The 18,362-nt window shown below is 33.5% G+C and overlaps 1 long non-coding RNA gene across 2 annotated transcripts in view; it reads right to left on the minus strand.

Annotated features, from left to right (window-relative positions):
• LOC102022031 overlaps positions 1-18,362 on the minus strand; it is a 74,774-nt gene that overhangs the window by 10,423 nt on the left and 45,989 nt on the right. Inside the window, exons 4-5 of one of the 2 annotated variants that reach the window (XR_262421.2) lie at positions 7,668-7,786; positions 6,350-6,478 (exon numbers count right to left, since the gene is read on the minus strand). The exons of the other annotated variant lie outside the window; for it this stretch is intronic. This is a non-coding gene — a long non-coding RNA (uncharacterized LOC102022031). Of the gene's footprint in view, positions 1-6,349; positions 6,479-7,667; positions 7,787-18,362 lie in introns of those variants that run through there. 2 annotated transcript variants of the gene reach the window in all.

The following is an 18,362-nucleotide window of genomic DNA, read 5'->3' on the forward strand; positions in this document are numbered from 1 at the left end:
TTTTTTTGGTTTTTCTCCGGTACCGGGAACCGAACTCACGACCTTGCGCTTGCCAAGCAGGCGCTTTTTGCCGCTGAGCTAAATCCCCAGCCCCCCAGTATTTCATTTTGAGGTAGGAGATTTGAATACACATGTAGGGCCAAATGAATGTAACTGAATTATAAAACATAACACGTTTCTCTCAGATGGTTTGAGACTTGAAAATAAATGAAAATTTTAAATGCTTGAATTTTCTAAGCATGATAAAAAAGAATATGTTGAAAATCGGGGTTGTCAACTCATATCCTCATATCAAGGATAAAACAAGGTATAAAAGAGAGAAGATAGTAAAGTTAAAGCAGCACTTAATGTGAGTCTTCATTGTGCCCTAGGACCCATGCCCTCATCTTGAATGCCATGGTTCTTTCTCCTTAATACGACAAAACAAGACTTCTAAGAAACTACTTTAAGGTATTAAATTAACCCCCTGTAATTTGGTAACACATTGAACCCATTTCAGGGTATCAGTTATTAAGTGATTCTCTAGAGAATGTTTTGAGTCTGCCTGGCCTTGGTAATGTCACGGAAGTAATCACACTTTCCTATGCACTTAATCAAATGTACATAATTTCCAGATTCTTCCAGATTGCTTGACAAAGCTCTTTGGCAAAAGGGATTGTGAGAAGCAAGACAACTCAGCAGAACAAAGGTGAACATGCACTTTCAGAAGTAGAAATCTAAATGCAGTGCAAGTAGAAGTGGAGTTATTACACTTCCCAACATGGTCATGGTTGTAGTACAAAGAACTTGTAATGCAGCCTACTGAAGAAAGCAGGACCGAACTGGTAAGCTATCAACATCTGCCAAAGTAGGAATTTTTATGTTTCTTACATTTTAAACCTGATTACAACCTTAATTCTAGAGCATATCAGTGAGCTCTTGCTTTGTGATGTAGGAGGTAATACAATAAAAGTTTCACTATTCATGATTTAGAGTTCAGCTTGGTGGTTTTCTAATGTGAGCTGGCTTGACTACTCTAAGGGCTTGGCTGGTATCTCATCTACTACTGAGTACTCCAGGATGTCCAGACTCACCGCAGTTGGCTTGAGAGGAACCCGAGAACTCAGAATGACTAGGGATTCATATCTCTTATCACCCCTCAGGCTGTCCTGACGTTCTCATGTGCAAACATTCAGCAATGTTTCTATTACCAGCAAGAGAAGGGAAGCCCCAAAGTGTAAAGTCTTGTAAGTCTCTGTGAGCATAATATCTGATATCGCTTCGTTGGGCAAGCAACTCACATGGCTAGATTTGCAGTCTGAGAAGGTAACACCCAAGAGCATGGACAGAAGAAGAAATACTGTGACAAGTTCTACAAGCAACTTACCTCATATAGATTTTAGAGGTGCTTTGCTAGGGTAGGCTGAAATGAAGGGAGGAGAAAATACTTAACTTTACATGAAATATATAGTGCTAACTATTTTTAGAGGGCTATCTTAGTCTAGGAACTAACATGATTGTAGTACTTTTATTATCAGAGAAGGACAGGAAAAGTTATACACAAATCTCTCATTTCACTCAAGTGTTAAAACGTACCACTTAGCAAATACAATTGAGCAAGGCTAAACAGGGAATGATTAGTTTGCTTTATGAAAATATTCTGTAGGTTCTTCTTGTTGCATGTAATGAGTACACCCAAGGAGCAATTTATAAGAGCTGAACCTCAAAGCTGTTGGATCTAGCTCAAAAACATGTTCCATTTTGTCTAGGCTGTTAAAAAATAGTTTCTATTATTTTATGGTGATATTTTTTGTTCTTAATAATCACACATATATAAATATTTCTTAATGCTCTTTATTACGTGCAAAATAGCTTACATGGAGGTTGAAATCTTACAGGAACTAAAAGAAGTTACAAAAATGTTTTATAACAATTACATATTATATAAAAAGAAATATATTGACAATATTAAGCATCTAAAGCATTGATTTATAATACACGTATTTGATCCACATGTGTAAAAAAAGGTAGTAATTGCACAGATTTCAAAAGGTAATAGAGCAAAGTTTTTCTATAGGAAATGAGTTAATGGGTCTATTGTGCATGAAATCCCTTTTTGTTAAATGAAACAAGCCCATCGGTCTTTATTGATCCTTTTACTTGAGATTGGTTTTGCTTCCTAGTTTCCTTTTATTTAATCAAAACACTATGAGACTGTAGAAAACTACCTAGCCTAAATTAACTTGAATTCACACTGCCACAGAATATCCTGTCATAAGCACATCCTCAATAAAATTTTGGAAACAGCCTACTAATTAGGAGGGAATGATGATAAAATGAAGTCCTTTTTAATAAAAGCAATAAATTATTTTTACAGAATAAAGAATTTGCATTGGGAAACATTCAACATTGATTACATGGAAATCAATTACACAAATAGGTGTGTGCACAGATATACATATACAAATACTTCCCTACATGTCATTTCAGAGGGTAGCAAAGTGAAAATGAAAATTTTCCTAATTTTTAACTTTGTTTTCTAAATGTTTTGTTTTGTTTTGTTTTGTTTTGCTTTTTCTTCCAGTACCAGGAATCAAACCCTTGCACTTGCCAGGCAGGCACTGTGCCGCTGAGCTAAATCTACAGCCCCTTGTTTTCTAAATGTAATGAGATATTTTAAATACAAAGATAGAGCTTTCCAAAATTGTAAAGTTCCCAGATTACCGTTAGGAAACTATTTCTGAACTAAGATGAATAAATTTAATAAGAAAATATATGATTTCCTCATAAACTCTCCCTTTTTCTAAATACACACATACATATACACAGACATATCTATCTATCTGTCTGTCTATCTATACACACACACACACACATATATATACCACTAAGAAATATTTTCAATTCTTCCTTCAAGATAAGGAACTATTTAACTGAACATAACAGGAAAGTCAACGTAAAGTTTATTTTAAAATATATACATGAATTGGAGGGACAGCCTTTTTACTATATTAATTGTTCTGTATATGGAACAATATGCTAACAAGACAGTAAGAAAAAAACCACAATCATCTGATTTTGATCCCTCAATAATGAAACTGACAGAGAAATTTTTTCTTTCATGAGATTACTTTTCCTCTTGGAACTATTACCTGTATAACAACCATATTTCTCATTACTGTTGTGCTAAAGCTATTGCTAAAGCATTGTTACAGATAGTACAAACTGAGCATCACTTACTCAAGCATCTGAAACCCAAGCTGCTCCCAAACCAGACATTTTTAAGCATCCACATTATTTCACATTCGACCTCATATTAAGGGGTCTGAATCAAAATGCAAATATTTGAGACATAGTTTATTCAGCATCCTCAGGAGGATAACAACACTTACAGCACCCTTCGGCTGCACTCTGTCTTTTCATATGTGCCTAGATACTCCCATGTGAGAAGTCCCGGGGAGAGCAATAAAATGTCACATGTGCAAGTTGGACAATACTAGTGGGGGATTTTCCACAGTGCTAGATGTGAGGCTGCTATCTATGTTCATCATTCACTGAAGGCTCTTTAGCTACTGTGTCATGTGAAGATATTGTTGAACATGTCAAAAGGATGGCAGATATCTCTGTAGTTAACAGTGATAACAAAAGGAACTATTTATGTTCCTATAGCACAGCTAAACCTGTAAGAGGTGGGGTGTTGTAGAGGGTTTTAGGTCATGAGGGGTACGCCTGAAAAGGAACTAGGGAGCCCAATCCTTCTCATTCTCTCTGTGCTCCCTAACTTGGGATGAGGGGAGAAATTTACCCCACTATACACTTCTACCATTGTGCTTCACCATAGGCCAAAAGCTGCAGCTTCCGTTCATCGTGGACCTCTAAACTGTGAGCCAACAAGTCTTTTTCACTTTATACTTTGATTATCTAGTGTATTTGTTATAGTGCTAGAGAGCTGACTAAAACAGAAGATGCCATCACCCAAAATGAGAACCTGCACATGATATAGTAAAAGTGCATGACGGGAAGAGTTGAAGAAACTAAATTCAAGATAGAACAAAGAATTCTGTCAGTTTATAAAATCAAAGAGGAAATTCTGAGTCAACAAATACTATTCTGTTAATAAGGCAGAAGACTCTGGAGCAAATATTTTTGAAAATCCTTCAGCAAAATACCTTCTCATGCCCAGAGGATCCACTCCTGGTCACTGAAATGCTTTTGATGTTTCTTCTAACTTCAAAAAAGAAAAAGAAAAAGGAAGTAGTGCAAAGCATTATAACTTAATCAAAATACAGCACTGTAGGTGGGTATGGAAAACAACCATTGCTTATTTTTATTGTTGATTAAGAGCAAGTACAGGTAGCCTGGTGATGCAACTATGCTACACTGTTGCTCTGAAATTCCTTCGTTTTTTACTGTATTAATGATATATCTCCTTTTTACGGTTAACTACTTTTGTGTGGCTAAATGGAAGAAAATGATTTTTTATTGGTAATTGCATATATATCATCACATAATGGCTATCTAGTGATCATTCATACAAACTCAGACAGGAATGAGGAGAACCTGAACAATGGCACACTGTCCGTGTGAGTGGCTAAGACAAGGACACCTTTGCTTCACGATGGGGCCCGTGGAAAATTATTTCAGGCTCTGTGCACAATATGCATGTAAAACATAAATGAATTTTGTCTTTACTCTTGGGCATCTTCCTCATGATAGCTCATTATTTCTACGTAAACATTGCAAAATCTGAAATCTGGTCAAGTATTTCCGTATCGTGAAGGTAACATTTAGCAAATCCATCAAAACAACATTGGCAGGTCAGTACCTTCCACACAAAATTCATGGAAATTAAAAATGACAGTTCTGACTTGGTCTTGACATAATGAATGTCTTGATACTTAAATATTATCTAGCTAAATATTGTATGTCAGAAAAGATTTTAATGTATTTTAGGAATTCACAGTTTTAACATTTATGAAATAACTAGGATAAACTTACTCTTTTTTCTTAGTCATTTTAACTATTTTGTGATAAAACTTTAAATTGTCTCATGTTTTACAAATATTACATGGAGTCCTTGAAATGACTGACAAAAAGAGGTATGTGAAAAACTGATTAAAATTGTTTCCTTAAGTAAATTATTTGAAGTATGTTTATTTCCCCAAGGTGAAGTTAAAACAACTTCAAATTGCATTATAAATTTGGGTTGCTTGGAGAATCTTTTTTGCCCATATCTTATACTCTGAGTGCCTACTTTGAAGATAACAATATGCAGTGTATTAGCTATGGTTATTCTCCTATTATTTTGTTTTGAAATTTTATTTCCATAAAATAAAAAATAATAAATTTGGTCTGCATGTGCTTTTGAATCAAAACATTATGCATAGTTTCATATATTTGTATAAAGTATTGTTTAATTAATTCTACTTCCATAGGTTTTATGTGTAGAAAGAATCAGATAAAATACAAAGAAAACCTCATAGAAAAATAATATTTTGTAGATAATTATATAAATTTTTTATATATGATGTTAAGGAACTCTGGATTTAGTCCCCTTTCTCTCTCCACGCTCTTAATTTTCTTCTTCTCTTTATCTCTTTCCCCCATTTTTGTTTTCATTATTATCACTTTTATTTTAGTTCACATTTATAATATATAAGGTTATTTTTACTGAAACATTAAATACATATGACTTAATGAGCAAAAGCATGCAGGTAGAGCTATCAATAAAAAATAAAGTATTTAAATCCAGAGTTCCTTAAATTGTTCAGTTTTGTCCTTTTCCTCCCCAGCAGTTCCAGGCTAGAATAGTTAGTTAAAATGCAACACATGACACACAAGGTGCTATGCGATCTCTCCCACAGTACTTCCCTCTCCTCTGCAGCCAGTGACATCACATAGCAGCCTTGGAATCCATTACTAACATCCCAAGGATGGGATGACTTCACTTGCTTAACATAGGTGAAAAAATAACCTCTTAGCTCATAGAAATATAGTCAGATTTGTACACTGGACATGGACTAACAGTTTTCTTTGATGCTCTGTGAGATGCCAGGAAGACTGTGAACGATGCCAGAAGGCATAGCATTGGGTAGAACATTTTTGATTTTTAGTTCTATATGATTACCAGGAGATTTGGTTAAATATCAGTTTCAGGCCGTAAGTCAACGTGAAAAGCTTAAATTCTAATTATGATATTAAATTAGCTTTCCATTTATCTTGAGTGATGATAATAAATTTAAACAATGACGCCATGCACAAGGACCAAACACGCATTTACTATAAAAATATTCAAGTGGTTGTAAAAGGAGAGGTGAGGCAACGATTTCCCTGTATACTCATCCTTTGGTTCCAGTATTTAGCAATGGATAGAAAATCATCTTTCATCTCTCTCCCGTAGCTGCTCTTCTGCTTTACACCGTCACTGGACAATTTTCATGAAAAGTCAGTAATAGCAAAATTTCCTTCTTAAGTGTTACATTAAATTATACGGCTTAACCTATAGGAGTAATGTGATTTTTACATTTAAATAACTTTTACATGTCTCAGTATGGTTCTTCAGTACTTGCAATTATTAATGAATATTCTTAGAAATATAGACAGAATTATATGTAGTGTATTTCTTCAAATTACACTGCAGTTTTTTATAATAAACCATATATGAATTTCTGATCATGATACACAATTTTTATACAATAAACGTTAGTACCTACTTGCATTTTATGCTTTCCTATTTGTTAGTAGAGTTGGAATCATTGTGTTCCAAATACCTAAGTACTGTCAAACTCTAAGAGGATTTTTATTTTAAATTAATTTTATCTTTGAGCGGCGTTGAAACTGGTTCTCACTATGTAGTGCAGGCTGGCCTCAAACACAGGGAGATTCTCCTTCCTCAGTCTCCTGCGTGCTAGGATTACATGTGTCTGCCACCACACCCAGCTCTAAAAGGATTTTTAAATTTATTTCAAAGGTAATAAGTACACCTCAAATATATATTCTTAGTGTTTTCTTTTTCGGTTTTTTTTTTTTTTTTTGGTTTTTTTCCCGTACCGGGAATGGAACTATTTCCTTGTGCTTGCCAGAGCTGGGTTTTTGTTACTTTTACTTTGATTTAGTCGTTCATTTTCTCTCCTCTGTGTACTACTTTTCTTTAACTCTGCAATCTGTAGCAACACTATTTTCTTATTTTTGCTTGTTTCTTCCACTTTTCTAATAGCTCCTTTTGCTTGTTTTTCTCCCTGTATTTCTCTTTCCTTCGGACATTCCCACCTTCTCTTATGTTGACCTTGTCTTACCTATTTGGTTTCTTTGGTTCTTACTTTAGCTAGCCCCTTGTTTTCTCTCGCTCCTCTCAACCTTACAGATAAACAGGTAAACACGGGGTTCTGAGAAGCTCACAGCATTCTTTAATCCCTAGTTATACGTCTGTCTCTCCTCCTACGTCCTGCCTCTGCTCCCAAAAGTATTTTATTATCAACCCTTCGCTCCAAATATGAAAGACCTCTTACAGAATATGACTGCAGACCATTGCGTAAATTTTTACTTATTCTTGTTTCTCCTGTTTAGCTCTCCTCGTACTTCTACTCACTTCTCCCATCCCCCATCTCCTCCCTGCTCTTCCGCGTCACACCCGCTGATGATAAAGATGACTGATAAACGGTGAAAGTGTGAGAAAAGGTTCAACTCACAGAAGCGATGTGTGGTCAGATCTGTTGATGCTGTTATAACCAATAGTAATTCTGTCCTCTCAGTGCAGTGACAGGCTCCAAACCATTTAAATTGAAGGGCAGAAGGCTTGAAAGTATCTCTGGACAAACATATCATCAGAAGAAAACATATCACCAGAGAAAAGAGTCTACCCAAAATGAATCTTCAGATTAACTACAATTTCTGCTCACACTAAATGTGTACTGTCTCCCTCAGTCTCTCTCTGTCTCTGTCTCTCTGCCTGTCTGTATCTATCTATCATCTATCTATCATCTATCTCTCTATCTATCATCTATCTATCAATCATCTATCTTTCTATCTATCTATACATACATACAGGATCTTGGAAAAAACAAATCCCTCAAAGTCTCCCCATCAATACATGGACAAGTTAAATGAATACACATTTCTCAGAAGTACAAATGACGAATACACACATAAAAAATCCTCAACGTCTTTGATCATAGAAAAATCAAAGTGGAACCTCAGAAATAATGATCAATGCTGCTTTGCTTGCAATGAAAAAGGAACTCTTTTTTGTTAGTGAAGCCATGAACTGGTACAATGATTATAGAAATCAGAATGAGATTTCTCAAAGAATTAAAAATAGAAATTGAATTTGACCCAGCTATTCCCCTTCTACACATCTTCCCAAAGGAGTTAGCAACATTGTATTACAGTTGCACATGTGCATCAATATTATAGCAGCACAACTCAAAATCTTCAAATCCTGGAAGCAGACTGTATGTGGACAGCGGATGAATGGGTAACATTTATACATTTATGCACAATGACTACTTGACTATAAACAAGGATGTATTTGAGACAGTTATAGAAAATGGATACACCTGGAGAACTGAAGTGAAATAAATCAGACACACAAGCTTCATTACCATATAGTTTCTCTCATTTGAGTAATTCAAAGTACAGATAAAGATCAAAATAAAAGATAGATAAATGTAAATAGGAAGATACTTTGCAAACAGAAAGCCTCCAACAGACTGAGGGTGGGGAAGAAGATGTAAAAAGAATTAAGAGGTGTCCTGTATATAACCAAATACCAACAATGAAGGCAAACATTATATGTCATAAACATGAAATAATAATAACATTAATAATGCAAATGGGGAAAATGAACCTAGAAATAGAGGGAGGATGTGGGTGGGTTAATGGAAAGGAATAAGAAGGAATCGAGCTATGTCATGTCCATGCACTTAATCCCTAAAATGAATGTAAATTTCATATACTGCAAATATGTACTAGCAAAATAAAATATTAAAAAATACCATTTGAGGGGCTGGGGATTTAACTCAGCGGCAAAGTGCCTGCCTGGCAAGCGCAAGGTTGTGAGTTCAGTTCCCGGTACCAGAGAAAAACCAAAAAAAAATAAAAATAAAAATAAAAAAATAAAAAGCACCATTTGAATTAACATGGATAATACTGTTTTTACATGCTCCACAAGGTCATTCGATTTAGAAGAATTTTTATGTAAGAATATTCTTCCATGTGCAGCTCAGTTCCTCCTAATGGGTAAGTCAAGTACATGTAATAATTCATGGGCATAATTATTTTATACAATGTGAAATTTATGCAATGAGAATTATTTTCAACTAGAATAAAGGCAAGATATTTTGACCCAGGCATATTTGCATTAAATTGCCCTTCGTTATTCTCCAGAAAATGTTAATGTCTGCAGTAAAAATAAGTTATCTAATGAAAATAATTTTCTGATACATTACCACAACGGATTTGAATTGAGAATAATACTGTCACAGTTACAAAGGATGTATATGCTCAAAAATTTAGCGAGAAAACAGTAAAATACCTTGCTTAGAAGTGACAATGGAAGTAATAAAGATGATGTTAATAATAAAAATTATTGTAACTTTTAGAAATAATCCTGTCACAACAGATATCCCTCTACTTGAATATCATATGTTAAATGATAATCATGTATGTACATATTGAAACTTGTTTAATGTTCATAAAATCTTCTGTCTGGCCAATATACTTGGCACTTTGCAATAAAATGTCATTGATCCTCTCATACAGAGGGTAGGAACTGTGATTTTCTTTGATAAAATAAAATGAAACCGATCCTGTAGTGTTTTGGAATATAGATCTCAAGAGATTTCTTAGAACTTCACGTTTGTTTATCTAATAGTTCCTTAAGATCATGAAATAATAGTGGAGGCTATCAGGTAAATAAAGCATGAGAAGTCACATGGCAGCACCTGTCACATGTGTTAGTAAGACCATCTTACATGTGCCATTTCAACTGACCCTCTAGCTGAGAATAATGAGTCTGCAAATGCAGCAGAAATCAAAAGAAGCATTAAGTCATTAAGCTTAAATTTTATGGTTGCGTGATATGCAAGAAGTGATAATAGATAGGAAAGAACCTTGAATTTCATTAATTTTACTTTGCTTATTTTGATGTCTCATAAGCCTTTACTTTTTGATGCAGAATACTGAATTTGTTTTCTAAATATCAATAACACAGCTTAATAAAATTATTTGAGGCAAAATATCTACTTACTGTATTAATTTAGCATGGGCATGAATCTATAGTAATAATGCACAAAATTTATTTTTATAACTAAAGCAAATAAGTAATTTCAACTTAAAAAGACTTTCTATTGTGTCATTTCATTCATAAAAATAGTTGAAATAGATGGGAGGTTTGTAGAACACTTTCCAGTTCAAGTTATATAAACATAATGTTTTTCAAACAATTTTAAAGTATATAAGAAGGACTGATATGATTCAATAGAATGTAGAATTCAATGGTGAAAAATTTATATAGATTTTTTAAAAGTAGTTTTCAGAAAAATTGTTAATATATATAAGGACCAGATGACCTTCAGCCTATTATTAGCATTTTATGCTAGCACTTTACAGTAGTTAAAATGACAGATTTGCATGTGTTAATGGTATTTATTATTATACATTATTGTTAACTGAAATCTGTATTTCCTTTACATTTCCTTAGTTTTACCTAATTTCTTTTCCTTTTTTGTTCCAGAATTCCATTCAGTATTGAAATTAGCCATAAATAAATACCCGCATCTCTAATGAGTAAGTTAGATGATAGGAAACCTGGAAGTGCAAACTTAATTTCTGTGTAATTATTTCCAGAATGTAAAACTTACTTCACTTTTGGACCTGAGGCTGGTAGGTGAGAGTTAGGTAAAGAAAGTGCTTGATAGACTTAGAATTGCTGGTACTTTGAGACTGGTAAGTGAAATAAACCAGACCCACAAACTTAAGCATTGTGTGGATTCAAATATACAAAAAATCATAAAATACCCTAATTAATATAGCCCAACCAGGACTTTTTGGACAGGTGTCCAAGAGTACATAAACTTCTGGTACCTTCTTTGCATTCTCCCAAAGCCACGTTTCCTGTGATGAATCTGCCTCCTCCAAGCTGGTTCCAGACACCCACTCTCTGGGGCATCTGCACATTAAGGTCTCTAACTTCTTCAGGCTTTTTCATATTCTTTCTTCCTGGGTGCACTTCTTTGCATTTACACATAAGACATGTATGAGTGTGTTTTGTGGGTCTGTGAGTCCTCCCAAATACCTGAGTCAAAAAAATATTTAAAGCTCCCCAGGAAAGTAAATAATGCATATTGTAAGTGAAAGCAGCAATGCAAAGCATATAAACTGAAGTTGAAAAAAATGTGTGGGAAACGAGAGATGTTTACTCATACGGGGGAAATATGAAGTAATTGTGTAAAGATCTAGAAGAAAAAACACAGGAATGCAAAAAGACAGCAGTAACCAAAGCAACTTAAATAATGACTTTTTTCAAAGTTAATAAAAAGAATAAATTAAAAACTCAAGAAATTCATTGAAAATGAAAATGGACAAATAACAAGACACACATTTGAAACATAGATATCAGTGGCAGAGATAATCTTAGAATTTAGCGATCAATGCATATGATACTAGAGGTATAAAATAAAAAATTCCATGTACTTCCCCTCAGAAACTATGTGAAGCACTGGATAACAGAATATGTTCTTTAGAATGCAGAAACAGTCATTATTTTATATTCATTCAAATTATCCTGAAAATTATGAGGTGAAATAAAAATATTCGTTTAAAAAAGGCTAAGAAAATTCATTACCACCAATATACACTATATATCCACTAAATATTTTCAAGTAAATGGAAAATAATTAATGGAAAATCAGATACAATGAAAGGAATAAAGATACTACGACATATGTAGAGTAAGATATAAAGCATATTTTCAATCTTTGCTATCTTAAATGGCAATTTTTAAAAATAAATTAATAATGCTATGTTATGTACTTTTTCACAAAGAAGTCACAACACAGAACGTGAAAAGGAAATTGAAGTATATAAATATATATTTTTTTAATACATGGTATAAAAATGTTAAGGCACACTCTGTTGATTAAAAATACGTTGTGGAGACTCAGAAAACCACAATAAAATTGCAAAGAGGTATAAAACTAAGGTTAAGTGACTTCTGAAAGAATGCAAAAATTACGCTATCTGACAAAAAGATGTTAGAAAAACAGGAGCAAGTGGTGAGACAAATAGAAAATCTAGGAAGATAGAAACTTGAACTCAAACCTATAAATAATTTAATTAAATTTAAATAATCCAAGTCAAAATGAAAAAAAATTAATCATATAAAAAGCAAGTTATTTGAAAGTTAGAGGAAATCTTCATTAAATATAAAAAATAGTTTAAAAATAAAAGGATGAACAAATGTAAGATGATACTATTAAGAATGGAAGGGATTAATAACAAATGTTTGCTTAGGAGAAAGGATATAGTTATAAAGCATAGTAGTGATATTAAGTGATATTTCATCCTTAAGACAAAAATAGACCAAAAAAATATAAAGAGCTTTAAAATATATGAAACAATTAGTGACATGGTTGAAATGATACATAATAAGATTATCAGTAAAAGTGTCCATACATACCTCAAGTAGGTAAATTTAAAAGGGTGAATGAAATGTTAATCTTCATAAACTATAGGTTAGACCATGAATATTTCAAATTTTAAAAATTAAAACCAGTAGACTGTAGTTTTTGGCCACAAAAAAGTAAAAACCTTAAAAACTCCTAGTAATGATCAGTTAAATGATACAATAAATCAGGTGTGGTGGTGCACACCTATAATTCCAGCTCTCTGGAGGCTGATGCAGGAGGACTGAAGCAAGTTTGAGTCCAGCCTGAGCTACATAGTGAGTTCAGGAGCAGCCTAAACTATAAAGCAAGACCCTGTCCCCAAAAATAAAACAAATAAACAAAGAAAGCCCAACAAAAATTTTACAATAGTTTGAACTGGATGACAGATAACATAAACAAAGACTGTCAAACTTTGCTGGAGTCACCTAAAACTTATCCTATTGCTATATTTATATAAATCTATGTAAAATTAAATGCTTATATTAATATGAACTGAAATGAATGATCTAAATTTTAACCATAGAAAGATAGTATATTAAAAGCAAATCAAGAATAAATAATTGAAAAAACAGATGTTAATTTTTAAACCATTTCTTTTCTCTAACTATTCTCATGTATTTATGATTTTACAACTTGCCTTATGTTTGGCAGAAACACTGATATCATTTCTGCAGGCTTTAAAACAAATATAATTTAAAAATTGCGTATTATGTAATCTGTTGCCCATGGAGTAAAAGATAGAAGTCTCTGGTTACCAATCATTCCAAGTGAATATCCATACATAATTAATAAAGAAAATGTCAGATTATAGATTACAAAATAAATACACATCATACATCCTTCTAGACTAACACAATTAAGAATGATATCTTAAATTTAAAAGGAAACGAAAGAACTAGAAATCTTACATATTACTAGTGTGCATACAAAATATTACAGGTGTTATTTTGTGAACAGTTTGACTAGTTTTCTTTCTTTAAACAAAAATGCAGTTTTGCTGGTAGATATTTATCCAAGGCAAGTGAACTATTACATGTGTATGAAAAGTTTATCCACAATTCTAACAGAAATTTATCTACAATAATTTTGAACTTGAAAGATAATCAGTATTTCAACAGATCCTTAGCCAGCCAATGACTGTATATGCATATAGCATATTATTCAACAAAAAAGTTAAATATTGCCAATACACAAAGCAGTAATACTAAATCTCACAAGATTGTTTTGTTAAGCAGAAGCCAAATACAAACAAATACAAATTATATGGCTTAATTTTAATGCAGTTTTAGGACAAATACATTAAAATGTATCAGAAATATAAGCAGTTGGCTACCCCAGATGAGAAGAAATTATCTCTGAAGAAACATGAAAAAATAGTAAGTGATTAATATGTTCCATATCTTGACTATGGTGGTAGTTTTATAGGATTGTATATTGATCAAAACACATTAAATTATAAACTTGAAATTTCCCAAGAAAAGAAAATATGTATTTCTCAAATTAAGCTAATGCTTGGATTTCTACTGGAGTACTTTTACATATAAATCACAAAGTTTTATTCTTTTGATTAATGTCAAATGTGTTTGGGAGGAAAGAATTTTTCAAAATTTTTTAAAAATTTTATTTTAGACATAAAAGAACTAAAACATACTAACAAACACAGAGACATAAATGAAAAAACATAAAAACAATACAGAATTTCAGACAGGGTGAAAAGAAATTAACAGTGGTTGTTATACTACATAGTGTTATCTTCATATTAATTACTTAGATAAACAAATATAGACATGCAAGAATGATGAAACAATTAAATATCAACTGTTCCTTTGAAAAAAACAATAGAAATTAATGGTACAACTATCCCGGCCATTTTGTGTGTGTGTGTGTGTGTGTGTGTGTGTGTGTATAAAATATATATATTATATATATAATATATATTATATATATATATATATATATTTCCCTTTCTTATTTTCTCTTTTCCCTCATCTCAGTCATTCTTTCCTTTTGAGCAGTTTCTTTCTCTTTTTCACTAACTATTGTACCTTTTAGATTTCACTTACTCTTTCAGGTTCTTATACTAGTGAGACAATACATTGCTTACACATGGAGGTCTGGTTTATTTCACTTATGAGTATGGTTTTTGTGGCAACCATTTACCTATAAAAGCCCCAAGCTTATCTTTCTTTATAGCTGAGTAATATTCCACTATATACAAATACCACAGCTTTTTTATTCATTCCTCAGTCGATGGACATTTGGATTGTTTCCACAATTTAGCTATTACAAATTGCACTGCTATAAACATGGGTACACATATATTGTTGTGGTATGATGTTTGCAGCTCTTCTGGAAAAATACTCAGAAGGGGAATAGCTGGGTTGAGTGGGACCTGTAATCCCAGTTTACTGAGGAATCTCCAGATTGATTTCCACAGTAGTTTCACCAGTCTACACTCCCACCAACAATGGAGAAGTGTTCCTTTCTCCCCACAGCCCTCCAGCATTTGGTGTTGGTTGATTTCTTGATTATAGCCAATCTTTCTGGACTGAGATGGAATCTCAGTGTTATTTTCATTTGCATTTCTCAAGTGGCTAAGGATGTTCAACAATTTTTCATGTGTTTATTTGCCATTTTTATTTCTTTACCTGAGAAGTATTTATTCATCTCACCTGACCATTTTTGGATATGGTCTTTGAATTTTGGGTGCTTGGATTTTTTAATTCCTTATACGTTCTAGATAGAAGTCCTTTGTCCAAGAGACAGTTGGCTAAAATTTTTTCCCAATATGTGGGTTTTCTTTTCACTCTTCTGGTGATTTCTTTACATGTACAAAAAGTTTTCAATAAGCTGAGACCCCAGCTGTTATTTGAAGAATTTCCCATGCAGTTTGGTTTTTGTTTATGAACTCTCTACCTACCCCTATGTCTTCAAGATTTCTACCCACTTTCTCTTCTAGTAGATTTAATGTTTCTGTTTTAATATTTAGATCTTTAATCCATTTTGACTTAAATTTGGTGCATAGTTGTAAACATAGGTGCAGTTTCAGGCTTTGGCATGTAGCAAGCCCGTTTTTCCCACACCATTTATTAAAAAGGTTATCTCTCTTCTAGTGAACTTGTTTGGCCCCTTTTTCAAAAATAAGGTGGCTGAGTATGTTTGTGGCTGTCACTGCATCTTCCAATATGTTCCATTGATCCTCAGGTCTGTTTTTTTGCCAATACCATGCTGATTTTATCACAGTAGCTTTGTAGTATAATTTCAGTCAGGGATTGTGATTCCACTTCCCTTGCCTTTGTTACTCAGGATTGCTTTTGTTATTCTGGTTCTCTTCTGTTTCCACATGAATTTTAGGAATGTTTTCTCTAGTTCTGTGAGGTACACTAATGTTATTTTATTTGGGATTGCTTTGAATATATAAACAATTTTGGGCAACAGATAGCGGACTGCCTGATCCAGTGTCCCCAGACAGCAGAAGAAACTCACAGGATCCAGACATGGACTGCAATGGTGGCAAGACCATGGGCCGCCTGATCCACTATCCCCAGGAGGTCAATGGAGCACACCTGGCTCTCTTGGGGCTCAGCCATGAACTGTGATGGTGGCAGAAAGCCTGATATAGCAGGCAGGGCCCAGATGTGTACCGCAATGGCTGTAGATAGCGGACCACCTGGTCCAGTGTCCCCAGGCAGCTCATGTCACACGTAGGACCCAGAGGTTAACCGCCTTTGCAGAGGACCACAGACCACATGGTACAGTGTCACCAGGCAGCTCAGGGTGCAGGCAGGGCCCAGACACTGACTGCAACGGTCGATCACAGCCTCCTTCAAATGATTTCTATTTCAGATCTCTGTACAATATCACAGTGACTAATTGTGCTTTCCTCTCATCTGTTGCAATTTTATTTCAATGTAAATTCTATTTCATTAGAATGTCATCTTTCTGGCCAGTTTCCATCAATTCCTGTGAATTTTGATGATTCATTCCAGTTCATGAAAGAAACATACACAGGAATTAAAGATCACTGGCTCGCTGAACCCTACATAAAGGTAAGAAAAAATTTGCCAAGAAACAATTTATTATCACACCTCACTTCAAAGTACTTTTCAAAAGCTGACTCATTAAATAAGGCATGATTCTTTTCTTTTTTTCTTTTTGTCCTTGGTGTTTTGTTTTGTTTGGTTTTGTCATGCTTGGTTTGGCTTGGTTTATGATGCCTCCCACACCTGGCTTAACCCATGATTCTTATAAGTAATATGAATATTATAGTACTTTTCACAAATGTGGAAACAAAAGGTGAGAGTTTGAGTTTTCAAAGGAACAAAGAAAAAATGAATTTAAAGTAGATTTTCAGTACCAGTTTTGTCTCATTATATAACATAAGAATTCAAGACTTTTCTAAACACTCTTAACAATCACTTTGAGTTCTTTTTGGTTAGAGGTACTAGTTGTATTAACTAAACTATAGACATCTGATTCATAGTCTCCTGAACTTTAAAACTAGAGCCTTACATAAATATGTGCTTTGATTCGTTTTAGCCAATTACATTCAACAACCATTTAATATATCATGATGTGTATCAGATTCAGCAGAAGTACAAGACATACATGAATTGTTTGTTCTTGGCATTCAGGAATTAGTTACATAAGTACATCATTAGAATAAAAGATAAGTGATATTTTGCAAATATTTCTGAACTAGAACACTGACAAAAAAATAATCATGCCATCTGGGTGAAAGAGTAAGATATATTCTCAAAGAAGAGATGTTCAATAAAGCTCATAAAAGAGGAGCTGAGTGATTTGAGCAGTCTGTAAGGTTAAAAGGTATTTCAAGATGTCAGTGTGCCAAACTAGAAATATATTTGAAGGTTAAAGGGAGTGCTGTCTTCCATTTAGATTGAAATATTGAACAGGGCAAATTAGGCAATGGTGAGGTTTATGAGGTGATAGCATAACAAAATCAAGCTTTACTCTTAAGAAGTGGTAACCACTGAGGAGCTTGAACAAGCAAACTCTGACAGCACAAACAGAACAACCTTCTCTGTTGGCTTTCTACAGGGGGTGGGGTAACAGGATGGAACAGGCATGGATCAGTGGCTTCAGCGGAGCCTACCTTCTTTCAGCAGGGAGATAATGAAAATTTGTGCTGTCATTGATAAGGAGCATGAGTTTTTATTTAAAGACACTAAAGTAGAAAAATCAACAGATTTTAAGGATCCGTGAGATTTAGAAAGAAGGAAGAGAAAGAACAGAGGAGCCCCTGAATTTATGGTTTAAGTGACTGAATGAATCCTTCAGTATAATTGGTTCACAATACGGGGTTGATAAAGTTAGAAAGAAAGATCTTAAGTTTCATTTGGAAGAAGCTGAACTACAATCTGTACAGAAAAAGCATTTTGCTTTGAATTTGTAGATGAAATATTGGAAGTTTACTGAATCCATATAATGAAACTCCTGTTTCATTAATAAGAAAGGCTACCTTTTAACTGAAGAGATTATTTTTAACTTGAATGATGAGTGTTGTCTAATATAGATACTTCAACTATACTATCAAGAAAGACTTTTATTATTTCTATTTTTATGGTTTGAACTTTCTTTTTCCTATATTGTTATAGAAAACAAAAGATTAGTTAAAGAAAAATCATCTGTGTTTCCAAGAATTTGGAAATAATGTGTACTAAAAGTTATTTAAGATTAGAACTGAAATTTTAAAAA

Source organism: Chinchilla lanigera, unplaced genomic scaffold (genome assembly GCF_000276665.1).
Source record: "Chinchilla lanigera isolate Chin_1 unplaced genomic scaffold, ChiLan1.0 scaffold00046, whole genome shotgun sequence".
Classification (NCBI taxonomy): Eukaryota; Metazoa; Chordata; class Mammalia; order Rodentia; family Chinchillidae; genus Chinchilla; species Chinchilla lanigera.